Below are 18,217 nucleotides of genomic sequence, written 5' to 3'. Positions count from 1 at the left end.
TGCCTAAGAAAACGACTGACAGATTACAACTTGTCCAAAATGCAGCAGCTAGAGTTTTAACTAGAACTAAGATGAGAGAACATATTACTCCAGTTTTGGCATCTCTGCACTGGCTTCCAGTTGTTTTTAGGATTGATTTTAAAATTATGTTACTTGTCTATAAAGCTCTCAATGGTCTCGCGCCTCCGTACCTCCGTGACTGCCTACCTAGATATGTCCCTAACCGCCCCCTCAGGTCCTCCAATGCTGGCCTACTTGAAGTGCCTAAAAGAATGTGCACCAAAAAATATGGTGAGGCAGCTTTTTGCTTCTACGGCCCAACAGCCTGGAATAAACTTCCATTCAAGCACAGACACGCACCCTCTGTAGACATTTTTAAATCTCAACTCAAGACTCACCTCTTCACTCTTGCTTTTAGTTGAGTTTTACTATGCACGTTCCTACCCTGCCCTGACTGATTGCTGCTTGTGGTGTTTTTATTTGTTTTTATTTATTTTATGTTCTTATATTCAATTTTGTTCTTTGCCATTGTTCTATCATTTTAACTACTTGTGTTTTATTGTATTTTATTTTTGTGTCCTGCCCTGTGAAGCACTTTGAGCTGCATTTATGTATGAAAGGTGCTATACAAATAAAGTTTATTATTATTATTATTAGTCACTTATATTGGGGCTCTTTTTCGTGGACCCGGCTGCTTGTTTCCCTCAAATCTGGCAACATTGCTCCTTTATCTCTGGTCCAGTGTGTAAACCACTGAAGATGTGCTATGTTGGGTGACTGTTCCCACCAGAATAGGGATGCTAGGGTGCAAGTGGCTATGTAAAACAAGCTCTGAGGACCCCCCCCCCCCCAGTGGACTGATAAAGACCCTTGATCCGAGTCTATACTGTAGTAATTGGCCTTCAGAGTTCAACACGTTGTTCAACAGATTGAAATGCAATGCTCTGCGTTCTCCAACCTTTGTCCAAAACACATCCATTGTATATACCTTTAAATAATTTCACTCTCAGGAAACGCTGCTTTTCGATCATTTGCTCATATGCTGAAGATTTCATGAATGAAAAGCAAAAAAATATATATATTTTTTTAAATGTAATCAAAAAGATGTCTACAATACTTCAATCTCTCTCTCTCTCTCTCTTTCTCTCTCTCTCTCTCTCTCTCTCTCTCTCTATAGGGTCATGAACTCAACTCACTGTGTAGCTGTAGGGCATGGTACATGGAAACTGACTCGCTGATGGTGAGACACACACACACACACACACACACACACACACACACACACACACACACACACACACACTGTTATGCAGTGTTCCTATAGAACTTCCTACTTGCTATGGTTATCATCATTAACTGATAATAATAATAATAATAATAATAATAATAATAATAATAATAATTAAGCTTTATTTCTATAGCACCTTTCAAAACAACGTTACAAAGTGCTTTACAAAAGGAAACAGCACACAAAGCAGGAAAAAATATAAAAAATGCAAACAATAATAATACAGGCAATCAATTCCGTACAGAATAGTAGAAAAAGGAAGCTAAGGCAGAGTAAACAATCAATAGAACACAATCAGAAGAAATTAGGATTAAAAGCTAGTCTATAAAAATGAGTTTTTAAGTAGATTATTCACATTATTCACAGATAATGTTGAATCCATGTATTTATTTATTGTCTGATTCAGGATTGTGTTTATTATAATTATGTATAATAATATATATCTGTATATATATCTTATATCTGTGTATGTATAGTGTGTGTGTATCTTCATCCTAAAACCATCATATGTGACAAACGTGCTGGTGGCAACGACACGTGAGATTATGTGTTTCATTGTGTGTGTGTGTGTGTGTGTGTGTGTGTGTGTGTGTGTGTGTGAGAGAGCGTGAGAGCGTGAGAGAGAGAGAGAAAGAGAGAGAGAGAGAGCTTTTGGTCATGACCAAAAGCTTAACTTTTCTGTTGTGTAAAAGTTACTGTGGTAACAAAAAGCACGTTCACTTTGCTGGCAAACAATTCTCGGACCGAGAACAATAGTGTGTTGCCTAAGGCAAGGTGTGTGTGTGTGTGTGTGTGTGTGTGTGTGTGTGTGTGTGTGTGTGTGTGTGTGTGTGTGTGTGTGTGTGTGTGTGTGTGTGTGTGTGTGTGTGTGTGTGTGTGTGTGTGTGTGTGTGTGTGTGTGTGTGTGTGTGTGTGTGTGTGCGCGCGCGCTGCGCGCGACTATGCCCGCGTGCAAAAGTATACTATACCTACATCCCACACACGTGTGCATGCATGTGTATATGTTTCTATATGCATGTGTGTGTGTGTTTCCATGTATAGCCTATGATGTATACATGCATTTGTGTTTTCATATATGTACATAAGTGTGTGCGTGCGTGCGTGCACGTAATATGTTGCTGTGCACATGCATGCAATACATGCGTGCACATTAACGCGTCATCCATTCTGCACGGCCATTGGCTCCAGGTTGTGACTCTGTGGATACCGTCCGTCCGTCCGTCCGTCCGCGTGTTTGTAGCGTTGAACTGCAGTTCGCACGGCTGCGTTCTAAACCATCTGCATGTCACTAATCAGCCAATGAACAGACACCTGACCTTCACGCATCAGCAGCCGCTCCCAGTGTTACTCAATGCAGACGTGGATGTACTGTATACGTGAGTAATGTGTAATGTCTGACTCTCTACCGCACCCCAGGTGTGTACAGTACATGTGTCTATTTGTGCATGTGTGTGTGTGTTGTGTTACCTGAGAGGGCCAAATGTCACCACACTTCGAGGAACCATTTCCCTCGTCCTCACTAGAGAAATGGGTGTTTCATGGGTATTTGTTTTGTGTGTGTCATTAAATGACTGAAAAATGATTAAATGAATTGGCAAAAGACTCAGGTTGTGTTTAGGACTATAGGATTAGACATTTATAGGTTCAGAGGTTGGAGTGTATAGTAGTGTATAGTAGTTGGTAACAGCTGTTCCATCTCGACTGCTCAAATGCCAGCATGGTCCAGGACAGGTTGGCTAAGGGGGAGGAGAGGAGAGGAGAGGAGAGGAGAGGAGAGGAGAGGAGAGGAGAGGAGAGGAGAGGAGAGGAGAGGAGAGGAGAGGAGAGGAGAGGAGAGGAGAGGAGAGGAGAGGAGAGGAGAGGAGAGGAGAGGAGAGGAGAGGAGTTGAGTTGAGTTGAGTTGTCAAGATTCATCAGATAAAGAGACAAATTGTCGGAGGAAAAAACCTGAATGTTCCATCTAAGCACATTCATTTACATTATGTGCTCTGCGTGTGCACATTGCATTACATTACATTAACATGACTATTATTCAATTACCATCAACAAAATAGATTTAGCAGACTCTCTCCTTATTGGACCTTTTTTATTGTCATCGTGAAAACCTTCCCCACCTTCCCCCCCAGCCCCCCCCCCCCCTCTTATCGGGGGGGGGGGGGGGGGGGGAAGAATCGAAGTAGCGATTAAACATTTAAAAATACCTATTTTTTTCTTCAATAATGCACGAGTGAGTGGCATATGTTAAATACATGTTGAAAGCATACATTAGATTTGTTTTGTATACAGATCAGCTGCAGGCATGCAGCCCTTAGGGGGTGGAGCCCCCGGAGGTTGTGTTGGAGAAGAACATTGGTTGTATTATTTAGACGCACGGAGGCTTCCTTCTGTTGATGTTGTTGTTTGTGATTGTTAACCCATTTTGACCTGGGAACGATTCCACAAATGTCTTCTAAAAATCCTGACAGTTTTATGAAAAACCCTATGTTTCTATATGTCAGTCGTTCTCAAACATTTTCATGTCAAGGACCCCAAAGACTATATATAAGTGGCCTCCGACCCCCATCTGAAAATATGTTGTTCCATGGTACCCCCCCCCCCCCCCCAGAAGCAAAGATTTGAGTTAAAAACACACTTGAAAACACATTTTCACGATAAAAGAAAAATAGCAGACCTACAAGCTCGTGAGCTTGTAGATCTACTATTTTTCAATGGCTAAAGTATAACAATGCTTAAAACACCAAAAGGGGTTCCCGCACAAAATGGGTTAAGCTGTTCGGCGGAACCATGGATCGCGGATTACTCCGAGCTTGGTCTTGCGTATAGATGAATCCATGGAGGCGTGCCGTGCCATGGGTGCAGACATTGCTGAGGTGTAATCAGCACTGATTAGCTACAGCTGGCCAACGGGGCACTGGATCCATGCAGGAGCAGTGCCCTGTTGGCCAAGGTGTAGCTAATCAGTGCTGTCTGTTCATCTGTCCGTCATTTCCGTTCACGGAAATATATTTAAATTTTAAAAATGTCTTTTTGTTTTAGATTTAACCCATTTCTGATTTGTGCTTCGGTTATTTTGATTCATGGGACAAATGTGCGTGACTGTGAAGACGAAACGGGAGCGGGGCTCCTCCCCTGTTTCGCCTTTACAGTCACACAAATTTGTCCTATGAATCAAAATTTCACTGGGTGCATCACGTCCACTGTAACCCAGACTGTATGACGGAAGCGCTTGAAAGTTGTCATTTGTCAAAGGCAACAGTCTGGCAGGCCGAGCTATAGTCTCCCACACAACTATTCAACAACCTCAGAGGTTGTAACTGCACCTCCTGAAAACCGAGAATGCAATCTGTTCCTCATTCCGTTCACCGACATATATTCTAAAATATGAATATTTTTATTTCCATTTCTGCTTTGCAGCAACCTCTATTATGATTATCGTCTCTTTGTCGGGTGAAAACCTCTACAGTATTATGTCCAAAACTGTTACTTTTAGGTATTTAAATAAGAAAATATAGCAAAAGTAGCAGGCCGACAAGCTTTCGATCTCATCGGTCTGCCACTTTTGATACTTTTGTGTGACGCATGTGGTATAATGAAGTAGGGCATTCATTTAGGAAAAAAAGAGACAAAAAGTTAAAATATGGAGATAAGACGTTTCTGCCTGACAGCAACGATATATGCTGGTCTTAATTAGATTTACTGTAGGGGGAGGCGGGACATCCGTCACACACACTGTGTAGCTGGTGGAAGCGTTGTTGTGCGAGCCAACAGTCTGTCTCCAGAGGCTACCATGAGCAATGCTGCCACACACACACACACACACACACACGCGCGCGCGCGCACGTACGTACGTCAGTCAGTCAGTCAGTCAGTCAGTCAGTCAGTCAGTCAGTCAGTCAGTCAGTCAGTCAGTCAGTCAGTCAGTCAGTCAGTCAGTCAGTCAGTCAGTCAGTCAGTCAGTCAGTCAGTCAGTCAGTCAGTCAGTCAGTCAGTCAGTCAGTCAGTCAGTCAGTCAGTCAGTCAGTCAGTCAGTCAGTCAGTCAGTCAGTCAGTCAGTCAGTCAGTCAGTCAGTCAGTCAGTCAGTCAGTCAGTCAGTCAGTCAGTCAGTCAGTCAGTCAGTCAGTCAGTCAGTCAGTCAGTCAGTCAGTCAGTCAGTCAGTCAGTCAGTCAGTCAGTCACTCACTCACTCACTCACTCACTCACTCACTCACTCACTCACTCACTCACTCACTCACTCACTAAATGTATCACCATTCATTTTCATAGTGTCCATTCACATTTTATTCTTGCATTTTTTTCATCACTTCCATTTACTTACTGAACAAACACTCAAGATTGCACTGTAGAATTTGATCAGAATTGTATTGAGAGGATGGCAAATTAATTAAATCCGCACTTCCAGTCGAGTATAAGAGTCTTTATTAATAAAGATAGTGCTCCGCAGCAGCAGTCATACCAGACAGACAAACGCGTTTCGGCACGCAGGCCTTCGTCAGTGTCCTGAATTGAGAGGATATGGCCCCTGAGATGCAGCATCTCGTTTTAGAGTGGGCCCTATACACATAATAAGTAAAACAATATAGCTCTAACACGCATTTTAACAAATAAAATATCACCTTTAACTGCCTAACATATATTATTCCATTTTTTTTTATCACAACGTATTGTCAACATCACAGATTTACAAGTGTGGAAAAAGCGTGTGAAGTGCATTGTCGAATAAACTGCCAACATTAATCTCAAGAAAGGATTAAAGAAACAGAAAAACAACAGCTCCGATATGAACAGCGTAAAAATATATACATAAGGTGTAGAATGTGTTTTGTTGGCAGGTGTATGTTCCCTCTGTTTTCGTCATGTTATTGTGGTGTTTTTTTTACGTGCGGGGGACTACGAATGATAATGAGCTTCTAGCTAAATCTGGCATGTTTACATGAGATCATGTTCAGCTGTCTGAATTCATGTTCATGTATTGAATGTTCATTAATGTGCATCGTCCCGTCTAAATCAACACCCGAGGCCCATTCTACAAAATGTCTTCTAAATCCTAACAGTTTTCTGAAAAACGTATGTTTCTTTGTGAGTACTTACTTACTCATGCCTATCGCTCCTTTTCATGGAGCATAGGCCGTTGACTACAGTTCGCCAGATTCCTCTATCCTGGGCCTTCTTTTCCAGCTGTTTCCATGTCAGTCCACACACACACACAGACACACACACACACACACACACACACACACACACACACACACACACACACACACACACACACACACACACACACACACAAATTGCTGGGTGAAGTACCCTTTTAACAGAAATCCGGTATTTCTTGAGGTTCAAATAATAAAACAAATGCTTTACAACTAATTTAATTCATACAAATAAGCTAACAATTATATGGTTGATCAGATGTGAAGCAAAGAAAAAGTAATGTTTGACAGCTCTAACTTTCTGATTCAGCAATCTACAGTAACTGCAGCTGTGGGTAAAACACATAGCCATTTGCAGATTTCAGCAAAAAACTAAAAGAAAAAACAATACAATATACACTCCATTCCAATAAAAGTGCGTTGTGACCTTGCCCTAACAGAGTATTTCTATACTTTCTTTGTGGTATTAATATACTTTAGTGAAGAAAAAACCCCCCAAAAAAACCACTACATCTACGACACGTATAGCGAAACAAGCGGACAAACCCACCTGACACAAACACGAGGAGCCAACAGTTGAGTTTTGAGTGTGTGTGTGTGTGTGAAGTGAGAAGAGTGACAGAGTGACAGACACACATGGGGGGGGGGGGGGTGAGAGAAAGAGAGTAGCAGGGAGAGGAGGAGAGGAAGAGAGGAGGAGGGTGAGGAGGGGGGATGCGTCTCACAATAACACATATCATGATGATCATGTTGGCAGGATCTAAAAGATTAGACGCATCAATACTTTATGACTCTCTCCGCAGAGTTTGTGCTCAATTCCCCCCGTCTATAAATTACTAAATAAGGGCATTTACATCGCAGCTGCGTCTCAAACTTAAACAATATATATATATATATATATAAATAAATGGAAAAATGATCACCCATTTTTTTCGTCTCTTCTCCTTCTTCTTTCGTTTTGAACTCTTGACAGCTTTTGGCTTGACCCCGTTGACCTCCGGGACACGCAGTGTCCTGAAGAGAAAGAAACTAACGCGGGTGCGTAGAGGACATTATGCATTCCTTTGTTACTGTTGTTGTGATTCAAAAAGAGATGGAACGAGAGAGAGAGAGAGAGAGAGAGAGAGAGAGAGGGGGGGGGGGGGATAAAAGGATCAGAAATGGTAAAGATGTGAGCACCTAAAAGACTGACATCATTAATGGATGCGGCCCGCCGATACGCATGAATTATGCAACTTTTATATTCAAGAAAGGGGAAAAAAATTACAAACACAACCCATTGGGAGAGAATGGAGGAGGATTCATTATCCGCACACTGGAACCTTTGTAAAAATGCAGCAATACTTTTAATTATTAATCCATATAAACAAATAACACATGAATAAAGAACACTTATAAAAAGCCACCCATAAGACACAGACACAGGAGTTGAGGGCCAACTTTCCTGCCGTAACTTTCTCCATCTGCTGAGGGAGGGAGATAGAGAGAGGGAGAATTAATAACAGTAAAAGAATAAACCGAGAAAATGAGGGAAAGTATGGAAATATATATATATTTTTCATAGAATTCCGGTTGAGAGTTTAACTCAGATTTTATACTCCATCGCACGGTGTTGTGGCTTGCTGACAAACCACCACATGCCATGGACCATACTGTATATATTGTTGTTGTCGAACAGAACCCTTGTTTTAACTTTTTACGGTTTTGCTTTTGTTAGTTTTTTCGTAAATGAATGCTTTCCCTAAGCCTAATCATACTACAGTGGGACACCAAAGTAGAAAACAATTTACCTGTGTGTGTGCGTGCGTGCGTGCGTGCAGAATATCAGTAGGCCTAATATAAGGTTTTTTACCATCCCTGGGCTAACTGAATCATTGCACCCCTACTACCTACCTGCCTGGCTACCTACCTATAACCTACCTGCCTGCCTGCCTACCTACCTATAACCTACCTGCCTGCCTGCCTACCTACAGTGTCTGTCTGTCTGTCTGTCTGTCTGTCTGTCTGTCTGTCTGTCTGTCTGTCTGTCTGTCTGTCTGTATATCTATCTATCTATCTATCTATCTATCTATCTATCTATCTATCTATCTATCTATCTATCTATCTATCTATCTATCTATCTATCTATCTATCTATCTATCTATCTATCTATCTATCTATCTATCTATCTATCATACTGGTATAGAACGTCAGTGATATTCTGTCAGCACGTCTCCATGGAGACCAGGGGGTCGTGAGGTTCCTAATTGCTGTGCGCCACAGAGGCCCCGGCAGCCAATCAAAATGGCCGCCCTCTAAAGACGACCCAACGCTAATTTGTGTGCAGTATATGTCTCCCTCCACCTCTCACTCTCTCTCTCTCTCTCTCTCTCTCTCTCTCTCTCTCTCTCTCTCTCTCTCCCTCTCTCTCTCTCCCCACAGAACCAAAGAGTTCACTCCTGTTCCACGACGGTCATGACCTCCTCTCCCTCCTTTTCTTCCTCCTCTTCCTTCCTCCCCTCTCCTCCAGCAGTGAGTTCATCTCCTTCCCTCCGGGGTCATGACCCCATGCTTTTAAGTGTCACATCCATGACAATGGTGGACAGTAACTTAAGTACATTTACTCGAGGACAGTACTAAAGTACATGTATTGGAGTTTTATTTATTTTTTATTTTTTAATTGCAAGGTGAGCTCTTTCACATTTGGCTGCCGCAGCAGTGTAATCTTTATCTCTGCATGGAGTCGGGAATTTGTGCACATCTCCTTGTAGTTTTTCAGTGCTTTTCCGGAGTCCGGATTTCCGGATTCGATTCTGTGACGACGTTTCTCAAAGACCTCAGATTTCACGATGTCTTTCATGACACAGCCTTAGGTTTTTGATGGCCTTTTAAAAAGCTCTAAATGGGTTGAGGGACTTGGAAGGGACTCTTGGGACACAAACATATTGAATTAAACAACTTTAAGACCCATGCATTTACAGCATTTGCAGCCTTTATCTTCATATAATTGGTCCTCACTAATGTTCATTAGTCATTATAATATTCCATTTCTGTCTACTGTGGAGTAATCGATGGGGAATCCAAGCTAATACAAACTGCAAACTTTCTATTCCTGAAAAGTTAACATGCCATTGTTCTCGTTATTAAAAGTAACGGTGATAATGTCCTACAAAAAAGTATAAATCAGGCCCTATTCAGACTCACCTTTCTGTCTTATATGGTGTGTGTGTGTGTGTGTGTGTGTGTGTGTGTGTGTGTGTGTGTGTGTGTGTGTGTGTGTGTGTGTAAATCGGGCCTTATTCAGACTCACCTTTATCTTATACGGTCTTTGTGTGAGTGTGAGTGTGCGTGCATGCACGTGTGTGTATTTGGAGGGTGCTGTCTGCCTGTCTGTCCATCTGTCTGTTTGTATGTGGGGGGGGGGGGGGGGTGTGTGTGTGTGTGTGACTGTGTGTTGGGGGGGTTGGGGGGTATTGGAGACACACCTCAGGGGGCGTGAGAGCGGAGCAGCTGTAGTCAGAGAGAGCAGACACACACGTCACACACACACACACACACACACACACACACACACACACACACACATACACATACACAGGGAGAATACACACGTTAGATTTGGGTTTCATCCTTGGCTTGTCCTGCAGGGAATCTGGCAGTCTTGGTGTGTGCGTGCGTGCGTGCGTGTGTGTGTGCATTGCTTTGTCACCATGTATCCCTGAAGCTCTGTTCACGGCATCAAAAGAATACTTTTATAAAGTGTCTTTTCTCACACAGTCAACAAAAGCACGGCTGAGAAAACAGGTGTGCTTGTGCACGTGCACATGAATGCACGTGTGTGCACATACCCGTGCACACACTCACACATCTGAATCCACTTTTCTCCGAGCATACCTGTGTACCCCCCCCCACCCCCTGTAAGTGGTGTGCAAGATTCGTAATTTCAGCAGGGAGAGAAAAATACAAAAAGATGGGGTGGAGGATCCTCCACCTGTCGACAGGGAGAGAAAGGAGAAAAGAAGGCAGAGACACGACGACATATGTTAAGGATATAGGCAAACATTTAAATCAAAAGATATCAGCAGCAGCTGAGTACGCGGGGACTGACACACATGGCTAATATGAATACCAAGGTGATTTTTCTGATCTATTGAATATTCAGAATTTCAAATTTACATAATTTTTTTTTTTATTGTATTGTTTTATTGTGCCTTCTGCTTTGGCAATGTAAACGTATGTTTGCTCATGCCAATAAAGCCCTTTGAATTGAATTGAATTGATTATAGCATTAAGTGAGCTCCGGGTCTAGCACGGGGTCTAGAGACCCGGTCGGACAGGGTCTATAGAGACCCGGTCGGACAGGGTCTATAGAGACCCGGTCGGACAGGGTCTATAGAGACCCGGTCGGACAGGGTCTATAGAGACCCGGTCGGACAGGGTCTATAGAGACCCGGTCGGACAGGGTCTATAGAGACCCGGTCGGACATGGTCTATAGAGACCCGGTCGGACAGGGTCTATAGAGACCCGGTCGGACACGGTCTATAGAGACCCGGTCGGACACGGTCTATAGAGACCCGGTCGGACAGGGTCTATAGAGACCCGGTCGGACAGGGTCTATAGAGACCCGGTCGGACAGGGTCTATAGAGACCCGGTCGGACAGGGTCTATAGAGACCCGGTCGGACAGGGTCTATAGAGACCCGGTCGGACACGGTCTATAGAGACCCGGTCGGACACGGTCTATAGAGACCCGGTCGGACAGGGTCTATAGAGACCCGGTCGGACAGGGTCTAGAGAGACCCGGTCGGACATGGTCTATAGAGACCCGGTCGGACAGGGTCTATAGAGACCCGGTCGGACACGGTCTATAGAGACCCGGTCGGACACGGTCTATAGAGACCCGGTCGGACAGGGTCTATAGAGACCCGGTCGGACAGGGTCTATAGAGACCCGGTCGGACAGGGTCTATAGAGACCCGGTCGGACAGGGTCTATAGAGACCCGGTCGGACAGGGTCTATAGAGACCCGGTCGGACAGGGTCTATAGAGACCCGGTCGGACAGGGTCTATAGAGACCCGGTCGGACATGGTCTATAGAGACCCGGTCGGACAGGGTCTATAGAGACCCGGTCGGACACGGTCTATAGAGACCCGGTCGGACACGGTCTATAGAGACCCGGTCGGACAGGGTCTATAGAGACCCGGTCGGACAGGGTCTATAGAGACCCGGTCGGACAGGGTCTATAGAGACCCGGTCGGACAGGGTCTAGAGAGACCCGGTCGGACAGGGTCTATAGAGACCCGGTCGGACAGGGTCTATAGAGACCCGGTCGGACAGGGTCTATAGAGACCCGGTCGGACATGGTCTATAGAGACCCGGTCGGACAGGGTCTATAGAGACCCGGTCGGACACGGTCTATAGAGACCCGGTCGGACACGGTCTATAGAGACCCGGTCGGACACGGTCTATAGAGACCCGGTCGGACACGGTCTAATACTGATTTGAAATTTGAAATATACTCGGTTTGTTTGGGAACGGGTCCAGTTTTCCTCACTTCCGTTTCGGACCCGCCGCCTGATACATGTGTACGTGAGGTTAGACACAAGCTGCATAATGTAGGTTAGACACATAAGGTGCATAAGGTAGGTTAGACACAAAGGTGCATAAGGTAGGTTAGACACAAAGGTGCATAAGGTAGGTTAGACATAAGATGCATAAGGTAGGTTAGACACAAAGGTGGCAGCACTTTGGTAGGTACATAGCAACAACTGCAGTATGTACATGACAGTGTCAGCACGTTGTGCTGTGTAGGCCTACATGACATGAATTTGCAAACAGAGTATAAACGTATTTGTCATGTTCAAGCACACATAGTCCATATAGGGTTAACTTCCACACGGTACCTAGACAAGAAAAGTAAAGTCGACATGTCCAGCCTGGTGGCATGACAGCTACTTTCTGTGTGTGCTGCATGTGTGCTCACACACACCCACACACACACACCACTTTGACTCTATTACATGGCAGAAAGCTAGCAGCAGTGTAGCTGGAAGTGCAGAAGCAACACAAGGTAAATGCAGTCGCAGGTCCCAGTGATGCAACCTGAATGCAACGCTGCTGCTCCACATAGTGTGTGGAAGGAAGGCGGTCACAATCACAGACACATAGATGGCATCCAACATAACAAAGGTGAGCTGTCGCATCATCACCATTCCACCTCCCCCCATTTAGTCATTTCTACCATTGATTTTGATTGTATCTTTTAAAGTTGATAGGGGTGCGATGGTTACAAACGAATCAATTTAATTAAAAAATAAATAATAATAATAATAAGTATGTATACCTGTGTGCATGTATATATATATATATATATATATATATAGGCTAAACGTTCCTAAAAAGTATAAAGCCCTGGGGGACTCCGGTCGGGTTTTGGTTAACATTCACATGAGCTGATATAACAACATGTGTCAGAAAGTTGTAGCTCCTGGGGAATTGTTTTGTCTGGCCTACGTTACATAATCCACTACGATACTCTCAGCACCGCATCCGAAGACCCTTGAAGAAGGTTTAACTGAAGCGATTGCCTTCACGTAGAATCTATATATATATATATTTTTAAACTTCATTCCACGACAGACTCGTTATTATACGCACATTATGGAATTAGAAAATATCATCTCTGCTGATTTCATAGTAATGTATTACTCACTATAGTCAAACGTTCATGGAGTATCTTTAAAAAGGAGAAGGAGAAAAATCAGCCCTTTTTAATGTATTCTCACCTTGGGACAGAAGAGCTCCTGTTTTTCCCCTCTCTGAACTAATTGGATTTTAAACTATGTGGAAGAGGGGGGAAATCTAATTAGATGTCGTCGCTGTCGGGTGCAAACCTTGTACAGTCCTGTCGTTTTTCTTTTTTAATTATTATTATTTTAAAAACTGAAAATAGCAGATCTACAAGCTCCCAGCGCTCTCGTGTAACCGAGCCCTTTTCAGCACACTTTTATGCGACGCCGTATGATGAAGTATAAGCCTGCAGGCATTCATTTAGGGGGGGAAAAAAGATAAAAAGGTATGAAGTAAGGAGATATACGTAAGGTTTCTGCCCGACAGCAACGCTATTCATCCTAGCAGGCAGCCACTCTGCGAGAGTGCATACAGGTACCACCCTCCCCCCACCCCTCATGAAGGACTATAGAATACAGACGCTGAAGGCATGTTTGACAACACTACAAAATACGTCGCAGTGATCCGCTTGAATGTGATCGGCTGCGTAATTGTCAACTAAAATAGTGTCTCTCTCTCTCTCTCTCTCCCCCGCAGAGGTCAAAGGTCAGACGTGCTGAAGGGGTTAATGTCCCTCTGCGCGGGAGACAGAGCGTGCTATAGTTCATAGAGTTCTGTTGACGTCTCTATACTCCTCCGAGCAGTCTGGCTTGGGCGCGATTCATACTCCTATTTTAGAGCCGAATAAAAGTTTTTTTTTTTTTTTTTTTATATCCCACGATTTTGTAACCCAGTTTTCTTTTCACCCAGTGCCAATTATCTAATGTAATCCTGGGAGCTACACTTCCTCTGCCAACCTGGGGGGGCAGCGGACTGACCTCATGCCTCCTTCTATGCATGAGGAGTCCAAGCTGCTTCTTTTCACCTGACAGAGGGGAATTTCCCCGGACGGACGTAGCGCGTGGAAGGGACACGTTATTCCAACCAGTTCCTTTCCCCTCCATCAGTCGCCCTGGCCGGCCAGGGGGAGGTGGTTTTAGAGACCAGGATTAGCCGAATAAAAGTCTGTTCGGCTCTGTAGATACCTATACAATGTGACGTCAAGTCGGCTCTTCGGTGCTTACTGAAATTTTCTGACGAGCCAAAATCATTTAGGCGCTACAGCGGTAAAATTGGAGTATGAATCAGCCCTTATAGTGTGTCCCAGTGTCCTTGAGCCAGACGCTGAAGCCCCAACCCATGCATGGTCCATGAGGAGCAGGTTGGTGTCTTCTGTGTTGCATGCATGGTTTGCTCTGCCATGTCTCTGTGTGAATGGGTGAATGTGTATGTGAACGCTTTTTGCTTTGGCAATGTAAATGCATCATGCCAATAGCAGCAGTTCGAATTGAATTGAAATTGGCTGTGTGGATGCATGTGTGACTGGGCAAACGTGTGTATGGGTGTGTGAATGGGTGAATGTGAGTGAGCGTGTGAAAAAGGGTGTGTAAATGGGTGCGTGTAATAGAAATAGACAATCTAAAGCGCTTTGGAGAAAAGCCACATGCCATGATTTATTTACATCTTGTGATAAGCAGTAATCTCTTTTTTTGAGTGGTGCAACCACTCCTACAACCAGGAATGTCTGCATGTATCATGTATCATGAGTGGTGTGCGCATGCGTGAAACCAGCAATGGCCAGCAATATCCGTGCGTGTGTGTACAATGCGCACCTCACATCTTGTGCTAAATAAATAGCGTCAATGCTAGCGAGCTAAAATATAGCCATCCTTGCTCTAGAAAGCACCAATGTTTCCACCTAGACCACCGGATAATCAGCAAAGACCTCCGAACATCGCGCTAATTGACCAAACCAGCTCGCATGCGCGATCCGGTCTAGGTACGCTAAAGAGGGGGGGGGGGGAAGAGGGGAGTTGCACCACTCGGTTCACACAGGTGTGATTTTTTTTTAGACACAAATCTGGGGGTAGAGAGAGAGATGCACTGTACAACATGGATCTGACTGAAATTGAACCAGAGACTTATGACACATATAGTAACTGTTTATATGTCGATAGATCATTTCTAACTATTAACTGTATTTATGTAATAATTCAAAATTTCTGGGCCCCTCTGCACTTCTATCTGCAATGGAGAGTTTTTATTGATTGATTGATTAATTGAATACTTTATAGTCAGAAAAGTAACCGGCACAAGGTGCAGTACAGTCAGACATTAAGACTAAAAGCCTAGGATAACATGGAACAGACTTCCATTGTGGTCATGTATTCAATTAATCAACAAAGCATTAAAAATAACACAATAAAACAAAACACTGTATTGTACTGTAGTACATATATAGTGACAAATGAGAAAAAGGGAAAACGTTGACACCTCCTTTCTATGGGAATTTACTTTACCCCCCCTCTCTCTCTCTCTCTCTCTCGTCCGTAGCAGGGAAGTGTGTTTCCTATACAAACAAAGCAGCAGTACTCATGCATGCACTTAGCTTGGTGAATAGTGTGCGTGTGCGTGTGTGTGTGTGTGTGTGTGTGTGTGTGTGTGTGTGTGTGTGTGTGTGTGTGTGTGTGTGTGTGTGTGTGTGTGTGTGTGCGTGTGTGTGTGTGTGTGTGTGTGTGTGTGTGTGTGTGAGTGAGTGAGAGAGAGTGAGGCAGGGTGCATGCCCCCCCCCCCCACCCAGACCTTTAAATGAGATTAGTCTTGACAAGTGAACTTGGTTGGGTTGAAAACTCCTCTTTATGTGCAAAGCAAACATGAGAGCCCCGCCCACCACAGTGAATACCTAACTCCTCATTAGCATAACAATAGCTCAGCTGAGCCTGTCCGCCATGCTAAACTGACATCACTGAACACACGCACCTGCACGCACACACACACATAACACACACGCACACACACTTGCGCGCACAAACACTTGCATGAATACAAATAAATCATGGATGTACACAAACACACACAACCCCCCCCCCCCCCCCCCCCCCCTGTTTGAGAATGTGGTTCCCGTTAAGAGGTGGGCTGTGGTCGATGAGCGGGCAGCGTCGCCGCGGCGATGAGCAAGAGGAATGTGGAGAAGCAGACAATATTGTTCAGCAGCGTCCGTCTGTCATACCCCCCCCCCCCCCCCCCATAATAACCCCACCCACCTTCTCATATCACCCCTAGCTGTCCCCTCTACTTGTCTCCTGAACTTGTCCCCTGAACTTGTCCCCTGAACTTGTCCCCTCTACTTGTCCCCTGAACTTGTCTCCCTGGTTCTTCTCAAACGTGATCATTTCACGGACCCCCAGTTTCGTTGCGTGGACAAACACGTGCATGTTCTTGTCAATGAAACATGTTTGAGAACCGCTGGTTCATTAGGAACCCAAATATTTAACTACCTGCCCAAAGTCGCTTTTATCAAGCAACACTGCTGCTGTCCTGTCTCTCATAGTGTTGCATCTCCTCCAACGCTGCCATCCTCTGGCTCTGGGAAAGACCCCTGCACAGTCCCCTCTTTCCCACTGACACCCCCCCCCCCCCCCTGACACACCCACCCTCCACCAGGGCCCCTAGACTCACGCAGACCCCTGTGTGTGTGAGAGACCCTCCTGTCTGTCTGTGAAGCCCCTCAGTATCATGGGTCTGGGACCCCAGACCCCCATCCCCCTGTTCCCCAGACCTAACATGCCCCCTCCTTGTCCATCTCCCCTTTCATCCAATTCCCTTCTGCCATACCCCTGTCCCATGTACCCCACTCCCTCAATAACTTTATAATTATTATGTCCTTTATAACAAACATTTGACTATATAAAATCCAATTGTCCTATCACTGGTATAGACTATAGAGCATGTCAAGTAATGTAAAAATGTCCACATCCCTCCATAAACCTCAGCCACACTTGCAGATGAATAGTGACATACAGTAGGTCTGAGGTGAAGGGTGCAGCAGTTGCAGTATAATGTGGTAGCAAGGTGTAGCTGCATAACTAGGGTGTAGCAGCAAGGTGTAGTAGGGTGTAGATTTTGTAGCAGTAAGGCAACGTTGAAAAAAATATCATGGCACTTTTTCATCGATCCTTAGTGGAGAGTGCATTGACATTTTGTTTTGTTTCATGGTATGGCTCATTATCATTGGTTAATAAGAACAAACTCCATAAAATCATCAGCGTGTCCAGCAAAATAGCTGGGGTACGATTTGAGAGTATGACCTCAATGTATGAGACCCGGGTACTCAGGAAGGGGAAAGCTATTACTAGGGACAACACACACCCGTTACACAGCCAATACCATCTTTTACCATCAGGGCGACGGTATATGGTACCTTCCCTGCAGGCTAGGGCCTCAAGATCGTTTGTTCCCATAAGTATAGGACTTATGAACAAGCAGGCCCCATCTCAGTTCCGTGCATAAAGTGTGATGTGATGCCTCTTGAAACTATGACTGGTGGCCTTCTGTTGGCACTGTTTCTTTATTGTCTATGTACTGTGTGGTCTGTTTGTTTGCATGTTTTATGTATATCCTGATGACTACAAAATTCCGAAAGGACAAATAAAGTATCTATCTATCTATCTATCTATCTATCTATCTATCTATCTATCTATCTATCTATCTATCTATCTATCTATCTATCTATCTATCTATAGCAGAAAGGTGTAATAGGGTGCAGCAGCAAGGTGTGATAGGGTGCAGCAGCAAGGTGTGATAGAGTGCAGCAGCAAGGTGTGATAGGGTGCAGCAGCAAGGTGTAATAGGGTGCAGCAGCAAGGTGTAATAGGGTGCAGCAGCAAGGTGTGATAGGGTGCAGCAGCAAGGTGTGATAGGGTGCAGCAGCAAGGTGTAATAGGGTGCAGCAGCAAGGTGTAATAGGGTGCAGCAGCAAGGTGTAATAGGGTGCAGCAGCAAGGTGTAATAGGGTGCAGCAGCAAGGTGTAATAGGGTGCAGCAGCAAGGTGTGATAGGGTGCAGCAGCAAGGTGTGATAGGGTGCAGCAGCAAGGTGTGATAGGGTGCAGCAGCAAGGTGTGATAGGGTGCAGCAGCAAGGTGTAATAGGGTGCAGCAGCAAGGTGTGATAGGGTGCAGCAGCAAGGTGT

This window comes from Protomyctophum parallelum (genome assembly GCF_964188405.1).
Source record: "Protomyctophum parallelum genome assembly, chromosome: 15".
Taxonomy (NCBI): Eukaryota; Metazoa; Chordata; class Actinopteri; order Myctophiformes; family Myctophidae; genus Protomyctophum; species Protomyctophum parallelum.
The sequence above is the reverse complement of the archived record's forward strand: the minus strand, read 5'-3'. Positions refer to the sequence as shown.